A 23,953-nucleotide genomic window follows, 5' to 3' on the forward strand; every position below is an offset into this window, starting at 1 on the left:
TCATGGTGGCAGTTGTCCCCAACATTACCCCAACAGGAAGCACTTACTGCATCAAGGAAGCAAGTCTGTGCTGCTGTCTGGGTTGTGTTGGTGACAGATTTTGTCAAAAGAGCATCTCTTCAGCATCACCGATCATGAGTGACTCCATTTGAGGACGTCTCAAGGAGACATTTGTCAAAAAATCTTTACTTCCAGGTTGTAGTTTTGCCTGGTATAATCACCCCAACAAGTAGCACTTACTGCATTGGATAATCTAGTGAATGCTAAAGTTAGGGTAATGACAGAGGCCTGGCTTGAAAGTAACAGTGTGTAGTCACAGCGAATGGTTTTGGCAATTGAGTAACTTCTTGAAAGTTGAAAGGAAGAGCTCAGATTGGGTCAAGAGAAGGCTGAAATCATCTAGTCACCTTGAATATGACAAATGTGACTTTATTCTTGACATCATCTGCTCAGCTCTCAGTATTCTGTTGGAAAGGCCCCAGAAGAAACAACCCCAAAAGGGAGCACTTATGTGAAGTAGTTATCATGAGTGACTCCACTTGAGGATATTCCAACAGGACAGTGATAGTGCATGGATCTACACTACAATACAATACTAAATTCAGGGAAATTGTTGACTGTGGAGAATAGTGAATGGAAGTGGACACTGGTTACCAAAGTTACCCCAACAGGAAGCACTTACTGAGTACAGAAAAACAAGCCAATGCTTCAGTTCGAGTAACCAAAGTAACTCAATCATCTGGTCGACTCGTTTCTTTGTTTCTCCTTGCTGGACACTTCTAGACTTGTACATCACCACCAAAATAGATCACAGGACCACAACACTCACCAGTGGGAATCTTCCAGCAGAAGACCATTCAGTGGACTGTAGTTTGAAGAACACAGTTGGGCACATCCTGAGGTTTCTCCTATTCCTGAGGTGCTTCAGTGACTCAACCATGTCACTCTGGAAGTGCAGTGGTCCAATATTGAGGGCTTCTTTTTAGACCATTTGTTCAGCCAAGGAACAGTAACTCCACCTTTTATTCATGAAGTTTCCATAGCTGGGATTCAGGAGTATCCTTGTTTTGAAGTCAAGGTATCTCGAGAACAATAGACACTCTGGCCATTCGCTGATGCTCCCAGACATTGATGAGTCGTTCATTAGAATGCATAGACTGATGACTGTGATTTACAACCACGGAACATGCCATGGACCCTTCTGACTCATGGTGGCAGTTGTCCCCAACATTACCCCAACAGGAAGCACTTACTGCATCAAGGAAGCAAGTCTGTGCTGCTGTCTGGGTTGTGTTGGTGACAGATTTTGTCAAAAGAGCATCTCTTCAGCTTTCAGTCTTCAGTTGAAGAAGCCCCAGAAGAAACAACCCCAAATGGGAGCACTTATGGAAATAACCGATCATGAGTGACTCCATTTGAGGACGTCTCAAGGAGACATTTGTCAAAAAATCTTTACTTCCAGGTTGTAGTTTTGCCTGGTATAATCACCCCAACAAGTAGCACTTACTGCATTGGATAAACTAGTGAATGCTAAAGTTAGGGTAATGACAGAGGCCTGGCTTGAAAGTAACAGTGTGTAGTCACAGCGAATGGTTTTGGCAATTGAGTAACTTCTTGAAAGTTGAAAGGAAGAGCTCAGATTGGGTCAAGAGAAGGCTGAAATCATCTAGTCACCTTGAATATGACAAATGTGACTTTATTCTTGACATCATCTGCTCAGCTCTCAGTATTCTGTTGGAAAGGCCCCAGAAGAAACAACCCCAAAAGGGAGCACTTATGTGAAGTAGTTATCATGAGTGACTCCACTTGAGGATATTCCAACAGGACAGTGATAGTGCATGGATCTACACTACAATACAATACTAAATTCAGGGAAATTGTTGACTGTGGAGAATAGTGAATGGAAGTGGACACTGGTTGCCAAAGTTACCCCAACAGGAAGCACTTACTGAGTACAGAAAAACAAGCCAATGCTTCAGTTCGAGTAACCAAAGTAACTCAATCATCTGGTCGACTCGTTTCTTTGTTTCTCCTTGCTGGACACTTCTAGACTTGCACATCACCACCAAAATAGATCACAGGACCACAACACTCACCAGTGGGAATCTTCCAGCAGAAGACCATTGAGTGGACTGTAGTTTGAAGAACACAGTTGGGCAAATCCTGAGGTTTCTCCTATTCCTGAGGTGCTTCAGTGACTCAACCATGTCACTCTGGAAGTGCAGTGGTCCAATATTGAGGGCTTCTTTTTAGACCAGTTGTTCAGCAACAGTAACTCCACCTTTTATTCATGAAGTTTCAATAGCTGGGATTCAGGAGTATCCTTGTTTTGAAGTCAAGGTTTCTCTAGAACAATAGACACTCTGGCCATTCGCTGATGCTCCCAAACATTGATGAGTCGTTCATTAGAATGCACAGACTAATGATTCTGATTTACATTCACACTTATGAGTTGCAAAGGACTACATCCAAATCGGTTTACAAAGGAATTTAACAGATATACATATATTTTTGTTGCATTCATGAAACATGAAGTTTGTAATTTGCAATGACTAAATTTGGATTTGTTTTCCCCCAAATTGATCGACTTGCCCCTCACCAAAAGTTAGCATCTGGACAAGAAAAAAATCCAGTGGAATGGCTTGGATGCTTTCTTTTCTTGGGAAAGTGGGACATCCCGCATCCATTCCCGGCTAATTCATTCTCTGAGTTTTTTGTTGTTTGCAATAGGGAGCACATACTACACAAAGGAACGCAACTCTGAGTTGTGTTGCTGACACTTTGTGTTCGACTTGTTGTCAACATGTGAGGCTCTTGAACATTGGAAGTGGCATATTTTCCAAAAGTAATGGTTGTGACAGAGGCTTGATTTGAAGGAAACAAAATCTTTCCCGTCAATTGGAGCAAAGTGGGAAATGCCCAAAAAGTTTGGCACAACTTTGTTGTGACAGAGGTATGTGAATCGCAGCCGATCCAACTATCGAGTTTAGGGAATGTTTTCCGGTGTGAAAATTTCATCTCACCAAGGAGATGCAAGTGCGTTTAAAAAAAAAAAAAGAAAAAGAATCATTCCATCAGAAGCATTGGTGGTTCAGTGGGAGAATTCTCGCCTGCCACGCGGGGGACCCGGGTTCGATTCCCGGCCAATGCATTTGTCAAATAGTTTGTTGTTTGCAACACAGAGCACGTACTGCACAACGCAACTCTGGGTTGTGTTGCTGACACTTGGAGTTCACATGTGAGGCTTTTGACCATTGCAAGTTTCAGAATATTACGAGGTGGCAAAAAGCATGAAAGCCAACGCTCACATTGAGAGCCTGCCTGCCTTGCAGAATCACCCAAGCAAATATCCATCACTGCAATAGAAGTGGTCTATATTCCAAATGTTAGGGTTGTGGCAGAGACTAGACTTGAAGGAAACCAAAATTTTCTCATGAATTGGAGTAAAGTGGAAAATGCCGCAATTGTCTATCACAAGCTTCTTTCGACTCCATTGCACTGCCAGACGAGTGAACCATCTTTGGGTGGTGTCCGGTGGAATGTCAGCCGCGTCCTTTACCGACATATGTGAAGAAAAGAAGAGATACTCCCCGTCGGGGAATCGAACCCCGGTCTTCCGCGTGACAGGCGGAGATACTGTCCACTATACTAACGAGGACTTGAAAGTGTTGTTTTCTACAGAGGTATGTGAATCTCAGCTGGTCCAAGTATCGCTTCAAGGGAAGGTTTTCCAGTGTGAAGCAACAGACTTGTTCAAAATCAATCATTTGGTCAATACCTCTGTACAATTCAGTTGTGTGGCCATTCTTGACATCATCTGCTCAGCTCTCAGTATTCTGTTGGAAAGGCCCCAGAAGAAACAACCCAAAAGGGAGCACTTATGGGAAGTAGTTATCATGAGTGACTCCACTTGAGGATATTCCAACAGGACAGTGATAGTGCATGGATCTCCACTACAATACTAAATTCAGGGAAATTGTTGACTGTGGAGAATAGTGAATGGAAGTGGACACTGGTTGCCCCAACAGGAAGCACTTACTGAGTACAGAAAAACAAGTCAATGCTTCAGTTCGAGTAACCAAAGTAACTCTATCATCTGGTCGACTCGTTTCTTTGTTTCTCCTTGCTGGACACTTCTAGACTTGTACATCACCACCAAAATAGATCACAGGACCACAACACTCACCAGTGGGAATCTTCCAGCAGAAGACCATTCAGTGGACTGTAGTTTGAAGAACACAGTTGGGCACATCCTGAGGTTTCTCCTATTCCTGAGGTGCTTCAGTGACTCAACCATGTCACTCTGGAAGTGCAGTGGTCCAATATTGAGGGCTTCTTTTTAGACCATTTGTTCAGCCAAGGAACAGTAACTCCACCTTTTATTCATGAAGTTTCCATAGCTGGGATTCAGGAGTATCCTTGTTTTGAAGTCAAGGTTTCTCTAGAACAATAGACACTCTGGCCATTCGCTGATGCTCCCAGACATTGATGAGTCGTTCATTAGAATGCATAGACTGATGACTGTGATTTACAACCACGGAACATGCCATGGACCCTTCTGACTCATGGTGGCAGTTGTCCCCAACATTACCCCAACAGGAAGCACTTACTGCATCAAGGAAGCAAGTCTGTGCTGCTGTCTGGGTTGTGTTGGTGACAGATTTTGTCAAAAGAGCATCTCTTCAGCATCACCGATCATGAGTGACTCCATTTGAGGACGTCTCAAGGAGACATTTGTCAAAAAATCTTTACTTCCAGGTTGTAGTTTTGCCTGGTATAATCACCCCAACAAGTAGCACTTACTGCATTGGATAAACTAGTGAATGCTAAAGTTAGGGTAATGACAGAGGCCTGGCTTGAAAGTAACAGTGTGTAGTCACAGCGAATGGTTTTGGCAATTGAGTAACTTCTTGAAAGTTGAAAGGAAGAGCTCAGATTGGGTCAAGAGAAGGCTGAAATCATCTAGTCACCTTGAATATGACAAATGTGACTTTATTCTTGACATCATCTGCTCAGCTCTCAGTATTCTGTTGGAAAGGCCCCAGAAGAAACAACCCCAAAAGGGAGCACTTATGTGAAGTAGTTATCATGAGTGACTCCACTTGAGGATATTCCAACAGGACAGTGATAGTGCATGGATCTACACTACAATACAATACTAAATTCAGGGAAATTGTTGACTGTGGAGAATAGTGAATGGAAGTGGACACTGGTTGCCAAAGTTACCCCAACAGGAAGCACTTACTGAGTACAGAAAAACAAGCCAATGCTTCAGTTCGAGTAACCAAAGTAACTCAATCATCTGGTCGACTCGTTTCTTTGTTTCTCCTTGCTGGACACTTCTAGACTTGCACATCACCACCAAAATAGATCACAGGACCACAACACTCACCAGTGGGAATCTTCCAGCAGAAGACCATTGAGTGGACTGTAGTTTGAAGAACACAGTTGGGCAAATCCTGAGGTTTCTCCTATTCCTGAGGTGCTTCAGTGACTCAACCATGTCACTCTGGAAGTGCAGTGGTCCAATATTGAGGGCTTCTTTTTAGACCAGTTGTTCAGCAACAGTAACTCCACCTTTTATTCATGAAGTTTCAATAGCTGGGATTCAGGAGTATCCTTGTTTTGAAGTCAAGGTTTCTCTAGAACAATAGACACTCTGGCCATTCGCTGATGCTCCCAAACATTGATGAGTCGTTCATTAGAATGCACAGACTAATGATTCTGATTTACATTCACACTTATGAGTTGCAAAGGACTACATCCAAATCGGTTTACAAAGGAATTTAACAGATATACATATATTTTTGTTGCATTCATGAAACATGAAGTTTGTAATTTGCAATGACTAAATTTGGATTTGTTTTCCCCCAAATTGATCGACTTGCCCCTCACCAAAAGTTAGCATCTGGACAAGAAAAAAATCCAGTGGAATGGCTTGGATGCTTTCTTTTCTTGGGAAAGTGGGACATCCCGCATCCATTCCCGGCTAATTCATTCTCTGAGTTTTTTGTTGTTTGCAATAGGGAGCACATACTACACAAAGGAACGCAACTCTGAGTTGTGTTGCTGACACTTTGTGTTCGACTTGTTGTCAACATGTGAGGCTCTTGAACATTGGAAGTGGCATATTTTCCAAAAGTAATGGTTGTGACAGAGGCTTGATTTGAAGGAAACAAAATCTTTCCCGTCAATTGGAGCAAAGTGGGAAATGCCCAAAAAGTTTGGCACAACTTTGTTGTGACAGAGGTATGTGAATCGCAGCCGATCCAACTATCGAGTTTAGGGAATGTTTTCCGGTGTGAAAATTTCATCTCACCAAGGAGATGCAAGTGCGTTTAAAAAAAAAAAAAGAAAAAGAATCATTCCATCAGAAGCATTGGTGGTTCAGTGGGAGAATTCTCGCCTGCCACGCGGGGGACCCGGGTTCGATTCCCGGCCAATGCATTTGTCAAATAGTTTGTTGTTTGCAACACAGAGCACGTACTGCACAACGCAACTCTGGGTTGTGTTGCTGACACTTGGAGTTCACATGTGAGGCTTTTGACCATTGCAAGTTTCAGAATATTACGAGGTGGCAAAAAGCATGAAAGCCAACGCTCACATTGAGAGCCTGCCTGCCTTGCAGAATCACCCAAGCAAATATCCATCACTGCAATAGAAGTGGTCTATATTCCAAATGTTAGGGTTGTGGCAGAGACTAGACTTGAAGGAAACCAAAATTTTCTCATGAATTGGAGTAAAGTGGAAAATGCCGCAATTGTCTATCACAAGCTTCTTTCGACTCCATTGCACTGCCAGACGAGTGAACCATCTTTGGGTGGTGTCCGGTGGAATGTCAGCCGCGTCCTTTACCGACATATGTGAAGAAAAGAAGAGATACTCCCCGTCGGGGAATCGAACCCCGGTCTTCCGCGTGACAGGCGGAGATACTGTCCACTATACTAACGAGGACTTGAAAGTGTTGTTTTCTACAGAGGTATGTGAATCTCAGCTGGTCCAAGTATCGCTTCAAGGGAAGGTTTTCCAGTGTGAAGCAACAGACTTGTTCAAAATCAATCATTTGGTCAATACCTCTGTACAATTCAGTTGTGTGGCCATTCTTGACATCATCTGCTCAGCTCTCAGTATTCTGTTGGAAAGGCCCCAGAAGAAACAACCCAAAAGGGAGCACTTATGGGAAGTAGTTATCATGAGTGACTCCACTTGAGGATATTCCAACAGGACAGTGATAGTGCATGGATCTCCACTACAATACTAAATTCAGGGAAATTGTTGACTGTGGAGAATAGTGAATGGAAGTGGACACTGGTTGCCCCAACAGGAAGCACTTACTGAGTACAGAAAAACAAGTCAATGCTTCAGTTCGAGTAACCAAAGTAACTCTATCATCTGGTCGACTCGTTTCTTTGTTTCTCCTTGCTGGACACTTCTAGACTTGTACATCACCACCAAAATAGATCACAGGACCACAACACTCACCAGTGGGAATCTTCCAGCAGAAGACCATTCAGTGGACTGTAGTTTGAAGAACACAGTTGGGCACATCCTGAGGTTTCTCCTATTCCTGAGGTGCTTCAGTGACTCAACCATGTCACTCTGGAAGTGCAGTGGTCCAATATTGAGGGCTTCTTTTTAGACCATTTGTTCAGCCAAGGAACAGTAACTCCACCTTTTATTCATGAAGTTTCCATAGCTGGGATTCAGGAGTATCCTTGTTTTGAAGTCAAGGTATCTCGAGAACAATAGACACTCTGGCCATTCGCTGATGCTCCCAGACATTGATGAGTCGTTCATTAGAATGCATAGACTGATGACTGTGATTTACAACCACGGAACATGCCATGGACCCTTCTGACTCATGGTGGCAGTTGTCCCCAACATTACCCCAACAGGAAGCACTTACTGCATCAAGGAAGCAAGTCTGTGCTGCTGTCTGGGTTGTGTTGGTGACAGATTTTGTCAAAAGAGCATCTCTTCAGCATCACCGATCATGAGTGACTCCATTTGAGGACGTCTCAAGGAGACATTTGTCAAAAAATCTTTACTTCCAGGTTGTAGTTTTGCCTGGTATAATCACCCCAACAAGTAGCACTTACTGCATTGGATAAACTAGTGAATGCTAAAGTTAGGGTAATGACAGAGGCCTGGCTTGAAAGTAACAGTGTGTAGTCACAGCGAATGGTTTTGGCAATTGAGTAACTTCTTGAAAGTTGAAAGGAAGAGCTCAGATTGGGTCAAGAGAAGGCTGAAATCATCTAGTCACCTTGAATATGACAAATGTGACTTTATTCTTGACATCATCTGCTCAGCTCTCAGTATTCTGTTGGAAAGGCCCCAGAAGAAACAACCCCAAAAGGGAGCACTTATGTGAAGTAGTTATCATGAGTGACTCCACTTGAGGATATTCCAACAGGACAGTGATAGTGCATGGATCTACACTACAATACAATACTAAATTCAGGGAAATTGTTGACTGTGGAGAATAGTGAATGGAAGTGGACACTGGTTGCCAAAGTTACCCCAACAGGAAGCACTTACTGAGTACAGAAAAACAAGCCAATGCTTCAGTTCGAGTAACCAAAGTAACTCAATCATCTGGTCGACTCGTTTCTTTGTTTCTCCTTGCTGGACACTTCTAGACTTGCACATCACCACCAAAATAGATCACAGGACCACAACACTCACCAGTGGGAATCTTCCAGCAGAAGACCATTGAGTGGACTGTAGTTTGAAGAACACAGTTGGGCAAATCCTGAGGTTTCTCCTATTCCTGAGGTGCTTCGGTGACTCCACCATGTCACTCTGGAAGTGCAGTGGTCCAATATTGAGGGCTTCTTTTTAGACCAGTTGTTCAGCAACAGTAACTCCACCTTTTATTCATGAAGTTTCAATAGCTGGGATTCAGGAGTATCCTTGTTTTGAAGTCAAGGTTTCTCTAGAACAATAGACACTCTGGCCATTCGCTGATGCTCCCAAACATTGATGAGTCGTTCATTAGAATGCACAGACTAATGATTCTGATTTACATTCACACTTATGAGTTGCAAAGGACTACATCCAAATCGGTTTACAAAGGAATTTAACAGATATACATATATTTTTGTTGCATTCATGAAACATGAAGTTTGTAATTTGCAATGACTAAATTTGGATTTGTTTTCCCCCAAATTGATCGACTTGCCCCTCACCAAAAGTTAGCATCTGGACAAGAAAAAAATCCAGTGGAATGGCTTGGATGCTTTCTTTTCTTGGGAAAGTGGGACATCCCGCATCCATTCCCGGCTAATTCATTCTCTGAGTTTTTTGTTGTTTGCAATAGGGAGCACATACTACACAAAGGAACGCAACTCTGAGTTGTGTTGCTGACACTTTGTGTTCGACTTGTTGTCAACATGTGAGGCTCTTGAACATTGGAAGTGGCATATTTTCCAAAAGTAATGGTTGTGACAGAGGCTTGATTTGAAGGAAACAAAATCTTTCCCGTCAATTGGAGCAAAGTGGGAAATGCCCAAAAAGTTTGGCACAACTTTGTTGTGACAGAGGTATGTGAATCGCAGCCGATCCAACTATCGAGTTTAGGGAATGTTTTCCGGTGTGAAAATTTCATCTCACCAAGGAGATGCAAGTGCGTTTAAAAAAAAAAAAAGAAAAAGAATCATTCCATCAGAAGCATTGGTGGTTCAGTGGGAGAATTCTCGCCTGCCACGCGGGGGACCCGGGTTCGATTCCCGGCCAATGCATTTGTCAAATAGTTTGTTGTTTGCAACACAGAGCACGTACTGCACAACGCAACTCTGGGTTGTGTTGCTGACACTTGGAGTTCACATGTGAGGCTTTTGACCATTGCAAGTTTCAGAATATTACGAGGTGGCAAAAAGCATGAAAGCCAACGCTCACATTGAGAGCCTGCCTGCCTTGCAGAATCACCCAAGCAAATATCCATCACTGCAATAGAAGTGGTCTATATTCCAAATGTTAGGGTTGTGGCAGAGACTAGACTTGAAGGAAACCAAAATTTTCTCATGAATTGGAGTAAAGTGGAAAATGCCGCAATTGTCTATCACAAGCTTCTTTCGACTCCATTGCACTGCCAGACGAGTGAACCATCTTTGGGTGGTGTCCGGTGGAATGTCAGCCGCGTCCTTTACCGACATATGTGAAGAAAAGAAGAGATACTCCCCGTCGGGGAATCGAACCCCGGTCTTCCGCGTGACAGGCGGAGATACTGTCCACTATACTAACGAGGACTTGAAAGTGTTGTTTTCTACAGAGGTATGTGAATCTCAGCTGGTCCAAGTATCGCTTCAAGGGAAGGTTTTCCAGTGTGAAGCAACAGACTTGTTCAAAATCAATCATTTGGTCAATACCTCTGTACAATTCAGTTGTGTGGCCATTCTTGACATCATCTTCTCAGCTCTCAGTATTCTGTTGGAAAGGCCCCAGAAGAAACAACCCCAAAAGGGAGCACTTATGGGAAGTAGTTATCATGAGTGACTCCACTTGAGGATATTCCAACAGGACAGTGATAGTGCATGGATCTCCACTACAATACTAAATTCAGGGAAATTGTTGACTGTGGAGAATAGTGAATGGAAGTGGACACTGGTTGCCCCAACAGGAAGCACTTACTGAGTACAGAAAAACAAGTCAATGCTTCAGTTCGAGTAACCAAAGTAACTCTATCATCTGGTCGACTCGTTTCTTTGTTTCTCCTTGCTGGACACTTCTAGACTTGTACATCACCACCAAAATAGATCACAGGACCACAACACTCACCAGTGGGAATCTTCCAGCAGAAGACCATTCAGTGGACTGTAGTTTGAAGAACACAGTTGGGCACATCCTGAGGTTTCTCCTATTCCTGAGGTGCTTCAGTGACTCAACCATGTCACTCTGGAAGTGCAGTGGTCCAATATTGAGGGCTTCTTTTTAGACCATTTGTTCAGCCAAGGAACAGTAACTCCACCTTTTATTCATGAAGTTTCCATAGCTGGGATTCAGGAGTATCCTTGTTTTGAAGTCAAGGTATCTCGAGAACAATAGACACTCTGGCCATTCGCTGATGCTCCCAGACATTGATGAGTCGTTCATTAGAATGCATAGACTGATGACTGTGATTTACAACCACGGAACATGCCATGGACCCTTCTGACTCATGGTGGCAGTTGTCCCCAACATTACCCCAACAGGAAGCACTTACTGCATCAAGGAAGCAAGTCTGTGCTGCTGTCTGGGTTGTGTTGGTGACAGATTTTGTCAAAAGAGCATCTCTTCAGCTTTCAGTCTTCAGTTGAAGAAGCCCCAGAAGAAACAACCCCAAATGGGAGCACTTATGGAAATAACCGATCATGAGTGACTCCATTTGAGGACGTCTCAAGGAGACATTTGTCAAAAAATCTTTACTTCCAGGTTGTAGTTTTGCCTGGTATAATCACCCCAACAAGTAGCACTTACTGCATTGGATAATCTAGTGAATGCTAAAGTTAGGGTAATGACAGAGGCCTGGCTTGAAAGTAACAGTGTGTAGTCACAGCGAATGGTTTTGGCAATTGAGTAACTTCTTGAAAGTTGAAAGGAAGAGCTCAGATTGGGTCAAGAGAAGGCTGAAATCATCTAGTCACCTTGAATATGACAAATGTGACTTTATTCTTGACATCATCTGCTCAGCTCTCAGTATTCTGTTGGAAAGGCCCCAGAAGAAACAACCCCAAAAGGGAGCACTTATGTGAAGTAGTTATCATGAGTGACTCCACTTGAGGATATTCCAACAGGACAGTGATAGTGCATGGATCTACACTACAATACTAAATTCAGGGAAATTGTTGACTGTGAAGAATAGTGAATGGAAGTGGACACTGGTTGCCAAAGTTACCCCAACAGGAAGCACTTACTGAGTACAGAAAAACAAGCCAATGCTTCAGTTCGAGTAACCAAAGGAACTCTATCATCTGGTCGACTCGTTTCTTTGTTTCTCCTTGCTGGACACTTCTAGACTTGTACATCACCACCAAAATAGATCACAGGACCACAACACTCACCAGTGGGAATCTTCCAGCAGAAGACCATTCAGTGGACTGTAGTTTGAAGAACACAGTTGGGCACATCCTGAGGTTTCTCCTATTCCTGAGGTGCTTCAGTGACTCAACCATGTCACTCTGGAAGTGCAGTGGTCCAATACTGAGGGCTTCTTTTTAGACCAGTTGTTCAGCAACAGTAACTCCACCTTTTATTCATGAAGTTTCAATAGCTGGGATTCAGGAGTATCCTTGTTTTGAAGTCAAGGTATCTCGAGAACAATAGACACTCTGGCCATTCGCTGATGCTCCCAGACATTGATGAGTCGTTCATTAGAATGCATAGACTGATGACTGTGATTTACAACCACGGAACATGCCATGGACCCTTCTGACTCATGGTGGCAGTTGTCCCCAACATTACCCCAACAGGAAGCACTTACTGCATCAAGGAAGCAAGTCTGTGCTGCTGTCTGGGTTGTGTTGGTGACAGATTTTGTCAAAAGAGCATCTCTTCAGCATCACCGATCATGAGTGACTCCATTTGAGGACGTCTCAAGGAGACATTTGTCAAAAAATCTTTACTTCCAGGTTGTAGTTTTGCCTGGTATAATCACCCCAACAAGTAGCACTTACTGCATTGGATAATCTAGTGAATGCTAAAGTTAGGGTAATGACAGAGGCCTGGCTTGAAAGTAACAGTGTGTAGTCACAGCGAATGGTTTTGGCAATTGAGTAACTTCTTGAAAGTTGAAAGGAAGAGCTCAGATTGGGTCAAGAGAAGGCTGAAATCATCTAGTCACCTTGAATATGACAAATGTGACTTTATTCTTGACATCATCTGCTCAGCTCTCAGTATTCTGTTGGAAAGGCCCCAGAAGAAACAACCCCAAAAGGGAGCACTTATGTGAAGTAGTTATCATGAGTGACTCCACTTGAGGATATTCCAACAGGACAGTGATAGTGCATGGATCTACACTACAATACAATACTAAATTCAGGGAAATTGTTGACTGTGGAGAATAGTGAATGGAAGTGGACACTGGTTGCCAAAGTTACCCCAACAGGAAGCACTTACTGAGTACAGAAAAACAAGCCAATGCTTCAGTTCGAGTAACCAAAGTAACTCAATCATCTGGTCGACTCGTTTCTTTGTTTCTCCTTGCTGGACACTTCTAGACTTGCACATCACCACCAAAATAGATCACAGGACCACAACACTCACCAGTGGGAATCTTCCAGCAGAAGACCATTGAGTGGACTGTAGTTTGAAGAACACAGTTGGGCAAATCCTGAGGTTTCTCCTATTCCTGAGGTGCTTCGGTGACTCCACCATGTCACTCTGGAAGTGCAGTGGTCCAATATTGAGGGCTTCTTTTTAGACCAGTTGTTCAGCAACAGTAACTCCACCTTTTATTCATGAAGTTTCAATAGCTGGGATTCAGGAGTATCCTTGTTTTGAAGTCAAGGTTTCTCTAGAACAATAGACACTCTGGCCATTCGCTGATGCTCCCAAACATTGATGAGTCGTTCATTAGAATGCACAGACTAATGATTCTGATTTACATTCACACTTATGAGTTGCAAAGGACTACATCCAAATCGGTTTACAAAGGAATTTAACAGATATACATATATTTTTGTTGCATTCATGAAACATGAAGTTTGTAATTTGCAATGACTAAATTTGGATTTGTTTTCCCCCAAATTGATCGACTTGCCCCTCACCAAAAGTTAGCATCTGGACAAGAAAAAAATCCAGTGGAATGGCTTGGATGCTTTCTTTTCTTGGGAAAGTGGGACATCCCGCATCCATTCCCGGCTAATTCATTCTCTGAGTTTTTTGTTGTTTGCAATAGGGAGCACATACTACACAAAGGAACGCAACTCTGAGTTGTGTTGCTGACACTTTGTGTTCGACTTGTTGTCAACATGTGAGGCTCTTGAACATTGGAAGTGGCATATTTTCCAAAAGTAATGGTTGTGACAGAGGCTTGATTTGAAGGAAACAAAATCTTTCCCGTCAATTGGAGCAAAGTGGGAAATGCCCAAAAAGTTTGGCACAACTTTGTTGTGACAGAGGTATGTGAATCGCAGCCGATCCAACTATCGAGTTTAGGGAATGTTTTCCGGTGTGAAAATTTCATCTCACCAAGGAGATGCAAGTGCGTTTAAAAAAAAAAAAAGAAAAAGAATCATTCCATCAGAAGCATTGGTGGTTCAGTGGGAGAATTCTCGCCTGCCACGCGGGGGACCCGGGTTCGATTCCCGGCCAATGCATTTGTCAAATAGTTTGTTGTTTGCAACACAGAGCACGTACTGCACAACGCAACTCTGGGTTGTGTTGCTGACACTTGGAGTTCACATGTGAGGCTTTTGACCATTGCAAGTTTCAGAATATTACGAGGTGGCAAAAAGCATGAAAGCCAACGCTCACATTGAGAGCCTGCCTGCCTTGCAGAATCACCCAAGCAAATATCCATCACTGCAATAGAAGTGGTCTATATTCCAAATGTTAGGGTTGTGGCAGAGACTAGACTTGAAGGAAACCAAAATTTTCTCATGAATTGGAGTAAAGTGGAAAATGCCGCAATTGTCTATCACAAGCTTCTTTCGACTCCATTGCACTGCCAGACGAGTGAACCATCTTTGGGTGGTGTCCGGTGGAATGTCAGCCGCGTCCTTTACCGACATATGTGAAGAAAAGAAGAGATACTCCCCGTCGGGGAATCGAACCCCGGTCTTCCGCGTGACAGGCGGAGATACTGTCCACTATACTAACGAGGACTTGAAAGTGTTGTTTTCTACAGAGGTATGTGAATCTCAGCTGGTCCAAGTATCGCTTCAAGGGAAGGTTTTCCAGTGTGAAGCAACAGACTTGTTCAAAATCAATCATTTGGTCAATACCTCTGTACAATTCAGTTGTGTGGCCATTCTTGACATCATCTTCTCAGCTCTCAGTATTCTGTTGGAAAGGCCCCAGAAGAAACAACCCCAAAAGGGAGCACTTATGGGAAGTAGTTATCATGAGTGACTCCACTTGAGGATATTCCAACAGGACAGTGATAGTGCATGGATCTCCACTACAATACTAAATTCAGGGAAATTGTTGACTGTGGAGAATAGTGAATGGAAGTGGACACTGGTTGCCCCAACAGGAAGCACTTACTGAGTACAGAAAAACAAGTCAATGCTTCAGTTCGAGTAACCAAAGTAACTCTATCATCTGGTCGACTCGTTTCTTTGTTTCTCCTTGCTGGACACTTCTAGACTTGTACATCACCACCAAAATAGATCACAGGACCACAACACTCACCAGTGGGAATCTTCCAGCAGAAGACCATTCAGTGGACTGTAGTTTGAAGAACACAGTTGGGCACATCCTGAGGTTTCTCCTATTCCTGAGGTGCTTCAGTGACTCAACCATGTCACTCTGGAAGTGCAGTGGTCCAATATTGAGGGCTTCTTTTTAGACCATTTGTTCAGCCAAGGAACAGTAACTCCACCTTTTATTCATGAAGTTTCCATAGCTGGGATTCAGGAGTATCCTTGTTTTGAAGTCAAGGTATCTCGAGAACAATAGACACTCTGGCCATTCGCTGATGCTCCCAGACATTGATGAGTCGTTCATTAGAATGCATAGACTGATGACTGTGATTTACAACCACGGAACATGCCATGGACCCTTCTGACTCATGGTGGCAGTTGTCCCCAACATTACCCCAACAGGAAGCACTTACTGCATCAAGGAAGCAAGTCTGTGCTGCTGTCTGGGTTGTGTTGGTGACAGATTTTGTCAAAAGAGCATCTCTTCAGCATCACCGATCATGAGTGACTCCATTTGAGGACGTCTCAAGGAGACATTTGTCAAAAAATCTTTACTTCCAGGTTGTAGTTTTGCCTGGTATAATCACCCCAACAGGTCGCACTTACTGCATTGGATAATCTAGTGAATGCTAAAGTTAGGGTAATGACAGAGGCCTGGCTTGAAAGTAACAGTGTGTAGTCACAGCGAATGGTTTTGGCAATTGAGTAACTTCTTGAAAGTTGAAAGGAAGAGCTCAGATTGGGTCAAGAGAAGGCTGAAATCATCTAGTCACCTTGAATATGACAAATGTGACTTTATTCTTGACATCATCTGCTCAGCTCTCAGTATTCTGTTGGAAAGGCCCCAGAAGAAACAACCCCAAAAGGGAGCACTTATGTGAAGTAGTTATCATGAGTGACTCCACTTGAGGATATTCCAACAGGACAGTGATAGTGCATGGATCTACACTACAATACTAAATTCAGGGAAATTGTTGACTGTGAAGAATAGTGAATGGAAGTGGACACTGGTTGCCAAAGTTACCCCAACAGGAAGCACTTACTGAGTACAGAAAAACAAGCCAATGCTTCAGTTCGAGTAACCAAAGGAACTCTATCATCTGGTCGACTCGTTTCTTTGTTTCTCCTTGCTGGACACTTCTAGACTTGTACATCACCACCAAAATAGATCACAGGACCACAACACTCACCAGTGGGAATCTTCCAGCAGAAGACCATTCAGTGGACTGTAGTTTGAAGAACACAGTTGGGCACATCCTGAGGTTTCTCCTATTCCTGAGGTGCTTCAGTGACTCAACCATGTCACTCTGGAAGTGCAGTGGTCCAATACTGAGGGCTTCTTTTTAGACCAGTTGTTCAGCAACAGTAACTCCACCTTTTATTCATGAAGTTTCAATAGCTGGGATTCAGGAGTATCCTTGTTTTGAAGTCAAGGTATCTCGAGAACAATAGACACTCTGGCCATTCGCTGATGCTCCCAAACATTGATGAGTCGTTCATTAGAATGCACAGACTGATGATTGTGATTTACATTCACACTTATGAGTTGCAAAGGACTACATCCAAATCGGTTTACAAAGGAATTTAACAGATATACATATATTTTTGTTGCATTCATGAAACATGAAGTTTGTAATTTGCAATGACTAAATTTGGATTTGTTTTCCCCCAAATTGATCGACTTGCCCCTCACCAAAAGTTAGCATCTGGACAAGAAAAAAATCCAGTGGAATGGCTTGGATGCTTTCTTTTCTTGGGAAAGTGGGACATCCCGCATCCATTCCCGGCTAATTCATTCTCTGAGTTTTTTGTTGTTTGCAATAGGGAGCACGTACTACACAAAGGAACGCAACTCTGAGTTGTGTTGCTGACACTTTGTGTTCGACTTGTTGTCAACATGTGAGGCTCTTGAACATTGGAAGTGGCATATTTTCCAAAAGTAATGGTTGTGACAGAGGCTTGATTTGAAGGAAACAAAATCTTTCCCGTCAATTGGAGCAAAGTGGGAAATGCCCAAAAAGTTTGGCACAACTTTGTTGTGACAGAGGTATGTGAATCGCAGCCGATCCAACTATCGAGTTTAGGGAATGTTTTCCGGTGTGAAAATTTCATCTCACCAAGGAGATGCAAGTGCGTTTAAAAAAAAAAAAAGAAAACGAATCATTCCATCAGAAGCATTGGTGGTTCAGTGGGAGAATTCTCGCCTGCCACGCGGGGGACCCGGGTTCGATTCCCGGCCAATGCATTTGTCAAATAGTTTGTTGTTTGCAACACAGAGGACGTATTGCACAACGCAACTCTGGGTTGTGTTGCTGACACTTGGAGTTCACATGTGAGGCTTTTGACCATTGCAAGTTTCAGAATATTACGAGGTGCCAAAAAGCATGAAAGCCAACGCTCACATTGAGAGCCTGCCTGCCTTACAGAATCACCCAAGCAAATATCCATCACTGCAATAGAAGTGGTCTATATTCCAAATGTTAGGGTTGTGACAGAGACTAGACTTGAAGGAAACCAAAATTTTCTCATGAATTGGAGTAAAGTGGAAAATGCCGCAATTGTCTATCACAAGCTTCTTTCGACTCCATTGCACTGCCAGACGAGTGAACCATCTTTGGGTGGTGTCCGGTGGAATGTCAGCCGCGTCCTTTACCGACATATGTGAAGAAAAGAAGAGATACTCCCCGTCGGGGAATCGAACCCCGGTCTTCCGCGTGACAGGCGGAGATACTGTCCACTATACTAACGAGGACTTGAAAGTGTTGTTTTCTACAGAGGTATGTGAATCTCAGCTGGTCCAAGTATCGCTTTAAGGGAAGGTTTTCCAGTGTGAAGCAACAGACTTGTTCAAAATCAATCATTTGGTCAATACCTCTGTACAATTCAGTTGTGTGGCCATTCTTGACATCATCTTCTCAGCTCTCAGTATTCTGTTGGAAAGGCCCCAGAAGAAACAACCCCAAAAGGGAGCACTTATGGGAAGTAGTTATCATGAGTGACTCCACTTGAGGATATTCCAACAGGACAGTGATAGTGCATGGATCTCCACTACAATACTAAATTCAGGGAAATTGTTGACTGTGGAGAATAGTGAATGGAAGTGGACACTGGTTGCCAAAGTTACCCCAACAGGAAGCACTTACTGAGTACAGAAAAACAAGTCAATGCTTCAGTTCGAGTAACCAAAGTAACTCTATCATCTGGTCGACTCGTTTCTTTGTTTCTCCTTGCTGGACACTTCTAGACTTGTACATCACCACCAAAAAAGATCACAGGACCACAACACTCACCAGTGGGAATCTTCCAGCAGAAGTCCATTCAGTGGACTGTAGTTTGAAGAACACAGTTGGGCACATCCTGAGGTTTCTCCTATTCCTGAGGTGCTTCAGTGACTCAACCATGTCACTCTGGAAGTGCAGTGGTCCAATATTGAGGGCTTCTTTTTAGACCATTTGTTCAGCCAAGGAACAGTAACTCCACCTTTTATTCATGAAGTTTCCATAGCTGGGATTCAGGAGTATCCTTGTTTTGAAGTCAAGGTATCTCGAGAACAATAGACACTCTGGCCATTCGCTGATGCTCCCAGACATTGATGAGTCGTTCATTAGAATGCATAGACTGATGACTGTGATTTACAACCACGGAACATGCCATGGACCCTTCTGACTCATGGTGGCAGTTGTCCCCAACATTACCCCAACAGGAAGCACTTACTGCATCAAGGAAGCAAGTCTGTGCTGCTGTCTGGGTTGTGTTGGTGACAGATTTTGTCAAAAGAGCATCTCTTCAGCTTTCAGTCTTCAGTTGAAGAAGCCCCAGAAGAAACAACCCCAAATGGGAGCACTTATGGAAATAACCGATCATGAGTGACTCCATTTGAGGACGTCTCAAGGAGACATTTGTCAAAAAATCTTTACTTCCAGGTTGTAGTTTTGCCTGGTATAATCACCCCAACAAGTAGCACTTACTGCATTGGATAAACTAGTGAATGCTAAAGTTAGGGTAATGACAGAGGCCTGGCTTGAAAGTAACAGTGTGTAGTCACAGCGAATGGTTTTGGCAATTGAGTAACTTCTTGAAAGTTGAAAGGAAGAGCTCAGATTGGGTCAAGAGAAGGCTGAAATCATCTAGTCACCTTGAATATGACAAATGTGACTTTATTCTTGACATCATCTGCTCAGCTCTCAGTATTCTGTTGGAAAGGCCCCAGAAGAAACAACCCCAAAAGGGAGCACTTATGTGAAGTAGTTATCATGAGTGACTCCACTTGAGGATATTCCAACAGGACAGTGATAGTGCATGGATCTACACTACAATACAATACTAAATTCAGGGAAATTGTTGACTGTGGAGAATAGTGAATGGAAGTGGACACTGGTTGCCAAAGTTACCCCAACAGGAAGCACTTACTGAGTACAGAAAAACAAGCCAATGCTTCAGTTCGAGTAACCAAAGTAACTCAATCATCTGGTCGACTCGTTTCTTTGTTTCTCCTTGCTGGACACTTCTAGACTTGCACATCACCACCAAAATAGATCACAGGACCACAACACTCACCAGTGGGAATCTTCCAGCAGAAGACCATTGAGTGGACTGTAGTTTGAAGAACACAGTTGGGCAAATCCTGAGGTTTCTCCTATTCCTGAGGTGCTTCGGTGACTCCACCATGTCACTCTGGAAGTGCAGTGGTCCAATATTGAGGGCTTCTTTTTAGACCAGTTGTTCAGCAACAGTAACTCCACCTTTTATTCATGAAGTTTCAATAGCTGGGATTCAGGAGTATCCTTGTTTTGAAGTCAAGGTTTCTCTAGAACAATAGACACTCTGGCCATTCGCTGATGCTCCCAAACATTGATGAGTCGTTCATTAGAATGCACAGACTAATGATTCTGATTTACATTCACACTTATGAGTTGCAAAGGACTACATCCAAATCGGTTTACAAAGGAATTTAACAGATATACATATATTTTTGTTGCATTCATGAAACATGAAGTTTGTAATTTGCAATGACTAAATTTGGATTTGTTTTCCCCCAAATTGATCGACTTGCCCCTCACCAAAAGTTAGCATCTGGACAAGAAAAAAATCCAGTGGAATGGCTTGGATGCTTTCTTTTCTTGGGAAAGTGGGACATCCCGCATCCATTCCCGGCTAATGCATTCTCTGAGTTGTTTGTTGTTTGCAATAGGGAGCACGTACTACACAAAGGAACGCAACTCTGAGTTGTGTTGCTGACACTTTGTGTTCGACTTGTTGTCAACATGTGAGGCTCTTGAACATTGGAAGTGGCATATTTTCCAAAAGTAATGGTTGTGACAGAGGCTTGATTTGAAGGAAACAAAATCTTTCCCGTCAATTGGAGCAAAGTGGGAAATGCCCAAAAAGTTTGGCACAACTTTGTTGTGACAGAGGTATGTGAATCGCAGCCGATCCAACTATCGAGTTTAGGGAATGTTTTCCGGTGTGAAAATTTCATCTCACCAAGGAGATGCAAGTGCGTTTAAAAAAAAAAAAAAGAAAACGAATCATTCCATCAGAAGCATTGGTGGTTCAGTGGGAGAATTCACGCCTGCCACGCGGGGGACCCGGGTTCGATTCCCGGCCAATGCATTTGTCAAATAGTTTGTTGTTTGCAACACAGAGGACGTATTGCACAACGCAACTCTGGGTTGTGTTGCTGACACTTGGAGTTCACATGTGAGGCTTTTGACCATTGCAAGTTTCAGAATATTACGAGGTGGCAAAAAGCATGAAAGCCAACGCTCACATTGAGAGCCTGCCTGCCTTGCAGAATCACCCAAGCAAATATCCATCACTGCAATAGAAGTGGTCTATATTCCAAATGTTAGGGTTGTGACAGAGACTAGACTTGAAGGAAACCAAAATTTTCTCATGAATTGGAGTAAAGTGGAAAATGCCGCAATTGTCTATCACAAGCTTCTTTCGACTCCATTGCACTGCCAGACGAGTGAACCATCTTTGGGTGGTGTCCGGTGGAATGTCAGCCGCGTCCTTTACCGACATATGTGAAGAAAAGAAGAGATACTCCCCGTCGGGGAATCGAACCCCGGTCTTCCGCGTGACAGGCGGAGATACTGTCCACTATACTAACGAGGACTTGAAAGTGTTGTTTTCTACAGAGGTATGTGAATCTCAGCTGGTCCAAGTATCGCTTTAAGGGAAGGTTTTCCAGTGTGAAGCAACAGACTTGTTAAAAATCAATCATTTGGCCAATACCTCTGTACAATTCAGTTGTGTGGCCATTCTTGACATCATCTTCTCAGCTCTCAGTATTCTGTTGGAAAGGCCCCAGAAGAAACAACCCCAAAAGGGAGCACTTATGGGAAGTAGTTTTCATGAGTGACTCCACTTGAGGATATTCCAACAGGACAGTGATAGTGCATGGATCTCCACTACAATACTAAATTCAGGGAAATTGTTGACTGTGGAGAATAGTGAATGGAAGTGGACACTGGTTGCCAAAGTTACCCCAACAGGAAGCACTTACTTAGTACAGAAAAACAAGTCAATGCTTCAGTTCGAGTAACCAAAGTAACTCTATCATCTGGTCGACTCGTTTCTTTGTTTCTCCTTGCTGGACACTTCTAGACTTGTACATCACCACCAAAAATAGATCACAGGACCACAACACTCACCAGTGGGAATCTTCCAGCAGAAGACCATTCAATGGACTGTAGTTTGAAGAACACAGTTGGGCACATCCTGAGGTTTCTCCTATTCCTGAGGTGCTTCAGTGACTCAACCATGTCACTCTGGAAGTGCAGTGGTCCAATATTGAGGGCTTCTTTTTAGACCATTTGTTCAGCCAAGGAACAGTAACTCCACCTTTTATTCATGAAGTTTCCATAGCTGGGATTCAGGAGTATCCTTGTTTTGAAGTCAAGGTATCTCGAGAACAATAGACACTCTGGCCATTCGCTGATGCTCCCAGACATTGATGAGTCGTTCATTAGAATGCATAGACTGATGACTGTGATTTACAACCACGGAACATGCCATGGACCCTTCTGACTCATGGTGGCAGTTGTCCCCAACATTACCCCAACAGGAAGCACTTACTGCATCAAGGAAGCAAGTCTGTGCTGCTGTCTGGGTTGTGTTGGTGACAGATTTTGTCAAAAGAGCATCTCTTCAGCTTTCAGTCTTCAGTTGAAGAAGCCCCAGAAGAAACAACCCCAAATGGGAGCACTTATGGAAATAACCGATCATGAGTGACTCCATTTGAGGACGTCTCAAGGAGACATTTGTCAAAAAATCTTTACTTCCAGGTTGTAGTTTTGCCTGGTATAATCACCCCAACAAGTAGCACTTACTGCATTGGATAATCTAGTGAATGCTAAAGTTAGGGTAATGACAGAGGCCTGGCTTGAAAGTAACAGTGTGTAGTCACAGCGAATGGTTTTGGCAATTGAGTAACTTCTTGAAAGTTGAAAGGAAGAGCTCAGATTGGGTCAAGAGAAGGCTGAAATCATCTAGTCACCTTGAATATGACAAATGTGACTTTATTCTTGACATCATCTGCTCAGCTCTCAGTATTCTGTTGGAAAGGCCCCAGAAGAAACAACCCCAAAAGGGAGCACTTATGTGAAGTAGTTATCATGAGTGACTCCACTTGAGGATATTCCAACAGGACAGTGATAGTGCATGGATCTACACTACAATACAATACTAAATTCAGGGAAATTGTTGACTGTGGAGAATAGTGAATGGAAGTGGACACTGGTTGCCAAAGTTACCCCAACAGGAAGCACTTACTGAGTACAGAAAAACAAGCCAATGCTTCAGTTCGAGTAACCAAAGTAACTCTATCATCTGGTCGACTCGTTTCTTTGTTTCTCCTTGCTGGACACTTCTAGACTTGTACATCACCACCAAAATAGATCACGGGACCACAACACTCACCAGTGGGAATCTTCCAGCAGAAGACCATTCAGTGGACTGTAGTTTGAAGAACACAGTTGGGCACATCCTGAGGTTTCTCCTATTCCTGAGGTGCTTCAGTGACTCAACCATGTCACTCTGGAAGTGCAGTGGTCCAATATTGAGGGCTTCTTTTTAGACCAGTTGATCAGCAACAGTAACTCCACCTTTTATTCATGAAGTTTCCATAGCTGGGATTCAGGAGTATCCTTGTTTTGAAGTCAAGGTATCTCGAGAACAATAGACACTCTGGCCATTCGCTGATGCTCCCAAACATTGATGAGTCGTTCATTAGAATGCACAGACTGATGATTGTGATTTACATTCACACTTATGAGTTGCAAAGGACTACATCCAAATCGGTTTACAAAGGAATTTAACAGATATACATATATTTTTGTTGCATTCATGAAACATGAAGTTTGTAATTTGCAATGACTAAATTTGGATTTGCTTTCCCCCAAATTGATCGACTTGCCCCTCACCAAAAGTTAGCATCTGGACAAGAAAAAAATCCAGTGGAATGGCTTGGATGCTTTCTTTTCTTGGGAAAGTGGGACATCCCGCATCCATTCCCGGCTAATTCATTCTCTGAGTTTTTTGTTGTTTGCAATAGGGAGCACGTACTACACAAAGGAACGCAACTCTGAGTTGTGTTGCTGACA

At 43.2% G+C, this 23,953-nt stretch overlaps 12 non-coding genes across 12 annotated transcripts; 6 read left to right on the forward strand and 6 right to left on the reverse strand.

Moving 5' to 3' along the window:
• Nucleotides 1-3,080: 3,080 nt before the first annotated feature.
• On the forward strand, nucleotides 3,081-3,151 carry trnag-gcc (transfer RNA glycine (anticodon GCC)). Its single transcript has one exon. It is a non-coding gene; the product is annotated as a tRNA-Gly (tRNA).
• A 435-nt stretch (nucleotides 3,152-3,586) lies between these two features.
• Nucleotides 3,587-3,658, reverse strand: trnad-guc (transfer RNA aspartic acid (anticodon GUC)). Its single transcript has one exon. It is a non-coding gene; the product is annotated as a tRNA-Asp (tRNA).
• Nucleotides 3,659-6,376: 2,718 nt separating this feature from the next.
• On the forward strand, nucleotides 6,377-6,447 carry trnag-gcc (transfer RNA glycine (anticodon GCC)). Its single transcript has one exon. It is a non-coding gene; the product is annotated as a tRNA-Gly (tRNA).
• A 435-nt stretch (nucleotides 6,448-6,882) lies between these two features.
• trnad-guc (transfer RNA aspartic acid (anticodon GUC)) lies at nucleotides 6,883-6,954 on the reverse strand. Its single transcript has one exon. It is a non-coding gene; the product is annotated as a tRNA-Asp (tRNA).
• A 2,718-nt stretch (nucleotides 6,955-9,672) lies between these two features.
• trnag-gcc (transfer RNA glycine (anticodon GCC)) lies at nucleotides 9,673-9,743 on the forward strand. Its single transcript has one exon. It is a non-coding gene; the product is annotated as a tRNA-Gly (tRNA).
• A 435-nt stretch (nucleotides 9,744-10,178) lies between these two features.
• Nucleotides 10,179-10,250, reverse strand: trnad-guc (transfer RNA aspartic acid (anticodon GUC)). The gene has a single exon. It is a non-coding gene; the product is annotated as a tRNA-Asp (tRNA).
• A 3,976-nt stretch (nucleotides 10,251-14,226) lies between these two features.
• Nucleotides 14,227-14,297, forward strand: trnag-gcc (transfer RNA glycine (anticodon GCC)). The gene has a single exon. It is a non-coding gene; the product is annotated as a tRNA-Gly (tRNA).
• A 435-nt stretch (nucleotides 14,298-14,732) lies between these two features.
• Nucleotides 14,733-14,804, reverse strand: trnad-guc (transfer RNA aspartic acid (anticodon GUC)). Its single transcript has one exon. It is a non-coding gene; the product is annotated as a tRNA-Asp (tRNA).
• Nucleotides 14,805-17,518: 2,714 nt separating this feature from the next.
• trnag-gcc (transfer RNA glycine (anticodon GCC)) lies at nucleotides 17,519-17,589 on the forward strand. The gene has a single exon. It is a non-coding gene; the product is annotated as a tRNA-Gly (tRNA).
• A 435-nt stretch (nucleotides 17,590-18,024) lies between these two features.
• On the reverse strand, nucleotides 18,025-18,096 carry trnad-guc (transfer RNA aspartic acid (anticodon GUC)). The gene has a single exon. It is a non-coding gene; the product is annotated as a tRNA-Asp (tRNA).
• A 2,790-nt stretch (nucleotides 18,097-20,886) lies between these two features.
• trnag-gcc (transfer RNA glycine (anticodon GCC)) lies at nucleotides 20,887-20,957 on the forward strand. Its single transcript has one exon. It is a non-coding gene; the product is annotated as a tRNA-Gly (tRNA).
• A 435-nt stretch (nucleotides 20,958-21,392) lies between these two features.
• On the reverse strand, nucleotides 21,393-21,464 carry trnad-guc (transfer RNA aspartic acid (anticodon GUC)). The gene has a single exon. It is a non-coding gene; the product is annotated as a tRNA-Asp (tRNA).
• Nucleotides 21,465-23,953: the final 2,489 nt, after the last annotated feature.

Source organism: Synchiropus splendidus, chromosome 13, assembly GCF_027744825.2.
Source record: "Synchiropus splendidus isolate RoL2022-P1 chromosome 13, RoL_Sspl_1.0, whole genome shotgun sequence".
NCBI lineage: Eukaryota > Metazoa > Chordata > Actinopteri > Syngnathiformes > Callionymidae > Synchiropus > Synchiropus splendidus.